The sequence below is a fragment of the Nelumbo nucifera genome, chromosome 2 (genome assembly GCF_055504915.1).
Source record: "Nelumbo nucifera cultivar China Antique chromosome 2, China Antique-T2T, whole genome shotgun sequence".
NCBI classification, from domain to species: Eukaryota; Viridiplantae; Streptophyta; class Magnoliopsida; order Proteales; family Nelumbonaceae; genus Nelumbo; species Nelumbo nucifera.
Window position 1 is genome coordinate 65,540,665 of NC_142650.1, and position 8,368 is coordinate 65,549,032.

Sequence of the window (8,368 nt, forward strand, 5' to 3'; positions counted from 1 at the left end):
ATATAAGCCGGCAGTCTAGACCTAAGGCGGCAGCTACTTAGACGGCAGGCCGAAGACCTAAGCCGGTGGTTTTGCGACTACCGGCTTAGGGTGTTTTTCTTGTAGTGTGAAGACACAATGAGGGTAAGTTTAAGGGTAGGGATGCCAATTAGACTGAATTTGTTGCAATCCAATCCAGTCCAATGCAAATGGATCAAGTCCAATCCAATCTGATGATTATTTTGGACCAGTCAAATTCAATGTTTGGACCATCTAATCTATTCAAATTGGTTTTAATTTAAATTGATTCCAACCCAAAATTGATCCATTGATACGTATATTTTTAATGGACTAGATATTGGTCCAATCCAACTCAATCCAATATAAATTTATTGCATATGGACCATGTCCAATCCAATTAATAAATACTTTAGACCATTAAGTCTGGACTTGTCCAATTCAATGTGTCTAATCAATTTATTCAAATTGATTTTGATTTGGATAGATCCAACCCAAGACCAGTCCATTGACAGAGGATGTAAGATAAGTGAAGGAGAGCTTCAAATGATAACTCCATTAATGAATAACCAAACTACACTGATGGGATGGAAAAGAAAAAATGGTTCTTTTGGAAATAAATTTCCAATAGTGGTTCCCACATTTTTTTTTTTTTTTGAAAGCCCGAAGGAAGATTCATTACTTAACTCGACGAAGCATCTGATACAAGGATATATTGGAGAGAAAAGAAGGAACAGATGACCAAGTAAAAGGTCTATGAAACATTTGTACGCGCCACAGCATGGGCAGCTCCATATACATGGTGGTTGTAGTGTATCTACCAACAGAAGTTGAACAATATAGTAAAAGCATCATCACCTTCAACTATGACGTCAAACAGACTCCGGATCACTTGTCCACGAGAACTCTTCTCACATCTACTCACAACACAGTACTCTCATGAATTGAAAATATCTCCCCTGCATAATATCAGGTAGGAGGATGAGATATTCTCCATGTGTGATTATGATGTTATATGAGTAGACATGGGCAGAGTTTATGTGAACAGGAGATCTGGACTCCGTCAAACAAACCTTAAGATCTCTCAGGAGAAGAAGACCTTGAAGAAAATTCGTTGCTTCAGCTGAATTGGGACATTGAGAATGAATAGGTATTGCATGGGCAAGCAATAGAGTACCTGTATGATCACGAACACTAAGCCCACTGCAGATGAAGAATCTTTCATTGCAGCGTCCACATTTATTTTTATAGCTCCATGTCGGGGGTTTGCTCCACCATTCAATTGTCATACTGGGTACCCAAATAGACTGCATATCAGCATGGCCTGCACCCGATGTAAAAAATCCGTATATGAATGTGCCTCAGCAATGATGGCATATAGACAAGATTCAAAGTTTCGATACATATTGGGTTGTATCAATCAATATGTATTGTATCAAGGGCTTCTTGATACACCCCTCTAAGGGGTGTTTCAGGGTCTAACCTGGTTGAGGTGGTAGATGGGCCTTAAACTGACCCCTCTGAATCAGGTTGAAGAAAAAAAACTTAAAAAAAGGGAACAACTCACGATACAGTTCAATACATCCCTATCGGCATATCGAACTATATCGATATTTTGAACCTTGCATGTGGAGAAAATGCATGCCCTCAAAAATACATTTAGGTCCATTTGTTTCACAGGAATAGGGGTCTGGAATTGGAATTGGAATTGGAATTGGAATGGGTCATTCCAATTCCAACTGTTTGATTGGGAAGAATTGGAAGCCTATTCTCATTTCCGGTGTTATAGCATTCCCCCATTTGAGGAAATGGCCATTCCTTCCCCTTCCCTTGAGAATGAAATCCTATTCTATATGACTTCAATTCTAATAGACTATTCCAATTTCAAAGGATTTTGATTCTAATTCCAACAAAAAATCAAATGGACCCTTATTTCTGGCTACCCAAATGCTCTTCATAAGCATTGCTCCTCAAAGAAGGCACCCATCCTATAACTTACCCAAAGTCACATCTCTCTCCCATCAAAGTAAAATAAACCACCTGAGATCGTGGAACTGAAAATCATCAACTCGAAAGTCCATGCAAGACCCAAGCCACACAGCCTGAGGACCATGACAATAAAATAGCGAGTGAATAAGAGTTTCATTTGTGGCTTGACAAATTGGGCAAAGTGGATCCAATGGTAATTTCTTTTCAACAAAATGTCCTTTGTGGCGAGTAATATTAATTATGTATAGATCTCCATAAGAACAACTGCAAGGAGGGTTTGAGGACTTTAACATCCCACATATGATGTTGATCTTAGAGCCGATGAGCACATAAATCCACATAAGGTGTTTTGCTCCAAATTAAGGTATCTGTTATATCAATCTCAAGCCTTGGTAACTGAGGTGATATTTGGCATCGATGATGATTTTTCTTTGCTGATTATTCTGAAATCACAGATTTTTGAAATAGTGATTTTTGAAAAATCATCAAAATTTGTTGTTTAGTATCATTTATGCCATATACGTTGATTTTTGAGAAATCGGCTCTGAATTTATTTGGTACTGATTTTCAAAAGGCGATTATTTTTTATTAAAATTATTATTCAATGCATTATTGGATGCCATGTCATCCTCCAAAAATCGGAATCAGTTAAAAATCAGAAAATGTGATTTCTGAAATGAACTGATTTCAATAATCAATTTTTGGCTGATTTCCCAGAAATCGACATAATTGACCTGTATAACACTTCATCATCAATGCCAAATATCATCTGAATGTTCACAACACAATTGACTTCTTCAGGGCTCAGGGGGGAGATGTTGTAGAAAGTTTATGGCCCAGGAATTGGAAGGATGAATGAAATGTCTCACTCTCATAGGAGAGGATTCCACATCAGACCCACATGATATCAGCCACACCACAATGTCGACTTCTTATTATTTGGCTAATAAACATCTCCACCCTTTGCAACGGACCAGATGAAGATGTGGATGAATGCTATGATTCGATCGGAACATGGGACCACCTCAAGCTGGGGCAATGGAGTTTCTGTTTGGTTGGTGGTCCAGTTGGTAGGGTCGCTGCATTTTTTTTAGAAGGGTTTGAGGGTAGAACGTCCCCAACTCCCCATAAATCACAAAAACAAAACCCTTATTTTTCTAGATCGCTACTTCTTTGCTGCAGTATCAAATCCCCTTACCACCAGGGTTGGGGAATTAAAGGGGACGGGGATGGGTTATTTGCATTGTGTAGCAGTAGCTCCATCTATTTCTATAACACTGATTTTTTACCCTGAAAAGCCAGAAAAAAAATTCATAAAATTATTTTAAAATTTTATGATTTTTTGCCTTTTCTTACATCTAAGTATCTAACTACCAAAAAATGTTTTGAAATCTGAATGCTGATATTGAAAAATGGCATTAATCATTTTATCCCTGTGGATGGAATGTTTAACTATTTAATAAACTGATTAATAGAACTTAACCAACTGAATGGTGGCTCTCTTTGCTTGTTAGCCGGGAATTTCCTAGTAGAGACGCAAATTCAAATCTCACTGTTGCCATCTGATCTAGGCGCATTTGGCGGGCCTTTGGCACGTCATACGTGGCCGGGCTTGGAGCGAATCAGCGCTTCAGACAAGGCAGGGGTTAGTCCAACGCGGGACCAATGGCGCAACCACACGCGGTGAGCTCGGATGGCCGCCCGCTTAGGGATAGATCACATCCTAACTGTTCGCAGTGTCTGCTATCAAGCGACCTCAAGTATAAATAGGGAATCACTCCCCCAAGGTAAGGGATCTTTTCTGGGGAACGACTTTTTAGGATCCAAACCTAGAACTTGCACTCTAACTCCCCAGTTTCCAGGTGACCTCGTCTGAACCATTCGGACCTCGTCCACCCTCCCTACTATGCCCTACTAGTTTGATCGTCGGAGTTCCTGCCTCGTGTCTTCACCAAGGACCTCTGACGTTCCTTCCTTTGCAGGTTCTCGACACTCCACAGACCCCACTAGTCCTCGGCCTCGGCCCTACTCGGACATCATTGATCCTCATCCTCAGCTCTACCTCGGCCGACCACAGCTCAGATCCTCCTAGTCAACTCATCCAGGAAGCAAAGCAAATTTACCTTGTTGTCCTTGGCCAATTCGAGCACCAACAATTGGCGTCGTCTATGGGAACTGACTACTAAGCTCTCCCCCCAACGACTCAGCTTCCAACGAAATGGCTAGGCACAGAAAAGTTACATAGAAATTGGTCACTAAGGACCAAGTCCAAACAGTCCTTGACCGGCTCGACGACCTCACGTAGAGGCTGGACGAGGTGCGACAACCAGTAGGAGGCTGCCCGTAGGGTGGCTGCCTCGCTGAAAACCGGGGGCATCGTCGCAGACGCCCTTCGCGGGCTCAGTCGGCTAAGCGCCCTGTCGCGCCCCCCAAGGCCAACCCCTCAATGTCGGGCGGAAGAGACTAGAGTGTGAGTCAGCCACCGAGGACCCTCCAACCGCCTCACACCTCGGACCTCCGAGACTACCTCAACGACCGACGAGCCAAAAGGAACCGAGGTGCAGCCGGCCCGTCCCGCTACCATGAAGACCAAGACAAAGCTAGGGTGCTCATTGGCCATCAGATCACCAACATATGAGCATAGATCGGTGCAGTAAAGGACAAAATTCGGCAAGTCAAGGAGAGCCAAGGCAACGCCTCGGCTAGTCAGCACCCTCCCACCAGGATGGGTGCCTTCACCGTCGCCATCACCTCAGAACCTCTTCTGCCTCATTTCAAAGCTCCCACGTTGGAGACTTACGATGGCACCTTGGACCCAGACAAACACTTGGAGAGCTTCTAGGCACTCGCGCTCCTGTATGGGTACTCCGGCGTATTGAAGTGTCGAGCTTTCCAGGCAACCTTCAGGGGGGAAGCTCAACGATGGTTTTTCGGGCTCCCGCTCTATTCCATCAGCTCCTAGGACCAGTTCGTCCATCTCTTCCTCACCCACTTCATTAGCAGCTGGCAGCACCAGAAGAGCATCGTCTCACTCATGGCCGTCCAATAGCGACGTGGCGAGAGCCTACGGTCCTACATCGACCGTTTAAAGAAAGAAGAAATGGAGGTCCGCGACCTCGACCCCATGGTCTCCGTGCATGCAACGATCCAAGGCCTCCTCCCCAGGTCGGCCCTTAAGAACTCTGTCACCAAAACGCCGCCCAAAACCAAAGCAGAATTTATGGAAAAGGCACAAAAGTATACCGCTGCTAAAGAAGCCTCGATCGATGAATGCCCAGGTGGAGAGGCCGACATCGACATCGACGTCGATATCGACCATGGCGATCACCAATGACGGGACAGCCGTGACGACGACCATGACGATGGGAAGCAGCTCGGCACTGTTGACATTGATCTCATCACCCCGTCTCAACGGCCATTCTCATAGTCAGTCATCGTCATCACCTCGGCCTTGATTGCATCCGCAGGCCGAACCATGTGACCACAAGAGCTTGACTTTGGCCGACTATGTAAAAACCATTTTCGTAATAAAGCAAGTCTCTTTTATCTCGCCTCAAATCCTCAGCGTATACGTTCTAGTTTCGATCGAGCACCCTTCCGCAGCATGCAACCATTGCCAAGGTTACATGCTCGGGCTGGACTACGTTCCAAGGCACACGGCCCCTTGGGTGGCCGCCGACGGGAAGGCCCTCGATTTTGGCCTCAACCTCGGGGAGACCCTCCATGTGAGCGAGTTCTCTTACAAGTTTGAGCGCTAGCATTGGCCCCCCACTTGAAGAAACATGCTGAAGGAAATAACTCCAACACCTCAGCAGATGCGCCCCGACGGCTTTGCCTCGGCAGATGCACCCTGACAGTCTCACCGCGGTAGATGCACCCCAACGGCTTTACCTCGGTGGATGCACCCCAGCAGTCTCACCTCGGTGGATGCACCCCAACGAATTCGCCCCAATGGACGCACCCCGACGGTCTCACCTCGGTGGATGCACTGTGACGGCTTCGACTCGACGGATGCACCCCGGCAGTCTCACCTCGGCGGATGCACCCCGATGGCTTCGCCTCAACGGATGCACCCCGGCGGTCTCACCTCGGCAGATGCACCCTAGCGGTCTCACCTCGGTAGATGCGCCTTGGTGAACGCACCCCAGCAGTCTCACCTTGGTGGATGCACCCCGATGGCTTCACCTCGACGGACGCACCCAGTGGTCTCACCTCAGATGCGCCCAGATAGCTTCACCTCAGCAGGTGCACCCTGATGATCTCACCTCGGCAAATGCTCCCCGACGGCTTCGCCTCAGCTGACGCACCCCGGTGATCTCACCTCGACGGATGCGCCTCGACAACTTTGCCTCAGCAGGCGCACCCTGACAATCTCACCTTGGTAGATGCGCCCCAACGGCTTTGCCTTGGCAGACGCACCATGGCCACGAGAGTGGGAGGCAAGTGATGTAGGCGCATTTGGCGGGCCTTTGGCACGTCGACACGTGGCCAGGCTCGAAGCAAGTCAGTGCGTCAGACAAGGTAGGGGTCAATGCCCAGCACGGGACCAATGGCACAACCACACGTGGCGAGCTCGGATGGCTGCCCACTCAGGGACGGATCACATCTTGACCGTCTACAGCGTCCGCCATTAGGTGACCTCAAGTATAAATAGGGCATCACTCCCCCAAGGTAAGGGATCTTTTCTGAGGAACGACTTTTTAGGACCCAGACCCAGAACTTGCACTCTATCTCCCAATTCCAGGCCACTTCATCCAAACCCTTCAGACCTCGTCCGCCCTTCCTACTACGCCCTACTAACTTGATCGTCGGAATCCTCACCTCGGGTCTTCACCCGAGGCCTCTGATATTCCTTGCTTCGCAGGTTCTCGATACTCCATAGAATCCTCGATCTCAGCCTTTTTCGAACAGCACCGGTCCTCGGCCTCGGCCCTACTCGGACATCATTGATCCTCGCCCTCGGCTTTACCTCATCCGACCATAGCTCAGATCCTTCTAGTCAGCTCGTCCATGAAGCGGAACAAATTTACCTTGTCGTGCTCGGCCAATCCAAGCACCAACACCACCTACGTGAATAAGTTAGTGTGTATGTTAAGTATAATGCTTGGTATGTTCTGTATATGTCAATAAAAAAACATTAAACACATTGATCGATAAATAAAAAGTGATAAATGCCTTATCAACAATACACCCACCTTTATTCTTTTTTGCTTTTTAGCATATGATAAAATAGCCGAACGGAGTACAAACCTAAGTTTTGAAAAAAAAAACATTTTTTAAGAACTGGGAACAAGTTGGAAAAACTAAGGCCATTTTCATTGTAGTTCATGGCATAAAAATTGAACTAACTTATAACATGAAAAACAATGGTACTTCATACTGTTTATTTCATTCTTTAAAAAAAAAAATCTCTATGCTGATGATGTTGTGCGATCTAACTCCTCTTTGTTGGAGAGTGATCTGGCTTTCAGTCGAATGACGAGCTAGGTGGATCTGCAAAACAAGATCAGAGAACCCAGGGTGGCTAGCCCGGTGAGGTCACTACGATGCTTAAGTTAGTAATCTGATGCGAGTTGAATAGCTTTGAAAGTATAGAGGGCTAGAGAACTAGAGAACAGAAAAATCATGCGTATCTTGTGCCATTGGGGTTGGAGCCTTTATATAGTTGAGTAGTTGTGGGGCACACGAAAGAGTTCCGGGATATCCGAGATGTGGAGATAGAGTTCGCTCTGTTTCTGAAGGAGCAGTATACAGATAAGGCTTATCTCGTTCCACCTCCGATTCCGGCGGAGTCAGGATAAGTCCTTATCGTGATCCCAGAAAAGTCGGGGTCTGTTAACTCATCGTGATCTCAAGGGATTCGTGATTTGTTGGAGAGACCTCTGGAGTTGGTTACGCGGGAGTCAGTTACGTGGCACATCGAGTTGTTGGTTCCGAACTGGTACTTCGGTCTTTTAGTTCCAAACTAGCTTGGATATCGAGATGCCTCAATGCCGAGGTGAGACTTGCGCCGAGGTGGCCCTGCTCTGAGGTGAGACTTAAGCCAAGGCAGCCTTTGTGCCGCGGTGACTAAATACGCGAGCTCAATTGTTGCAAGCTGAGCTTGTCAGGCTGAGTTGTCATCTCTTGGTAAGGTCGTGTCCACGTGTCCCCTTTTTACTAGGTCGGGCCAAATCACCCTTCATCAATTGCCCCCCACTCCCCGAGCCAGGGGTCTCGACTCGGTGCGGGGAGTTCATGACGAGTCTAGGAGGATTTTGTTTCACGTGATGGTCGGACCTATTCGGTGGCTTATTAAGCGAATCATTGGACGGACATGTTCGGCCGCCCGGCTCAACTAGGAATAACCCAGGTCGCATCTAGTCTACGCACGGACGTCACG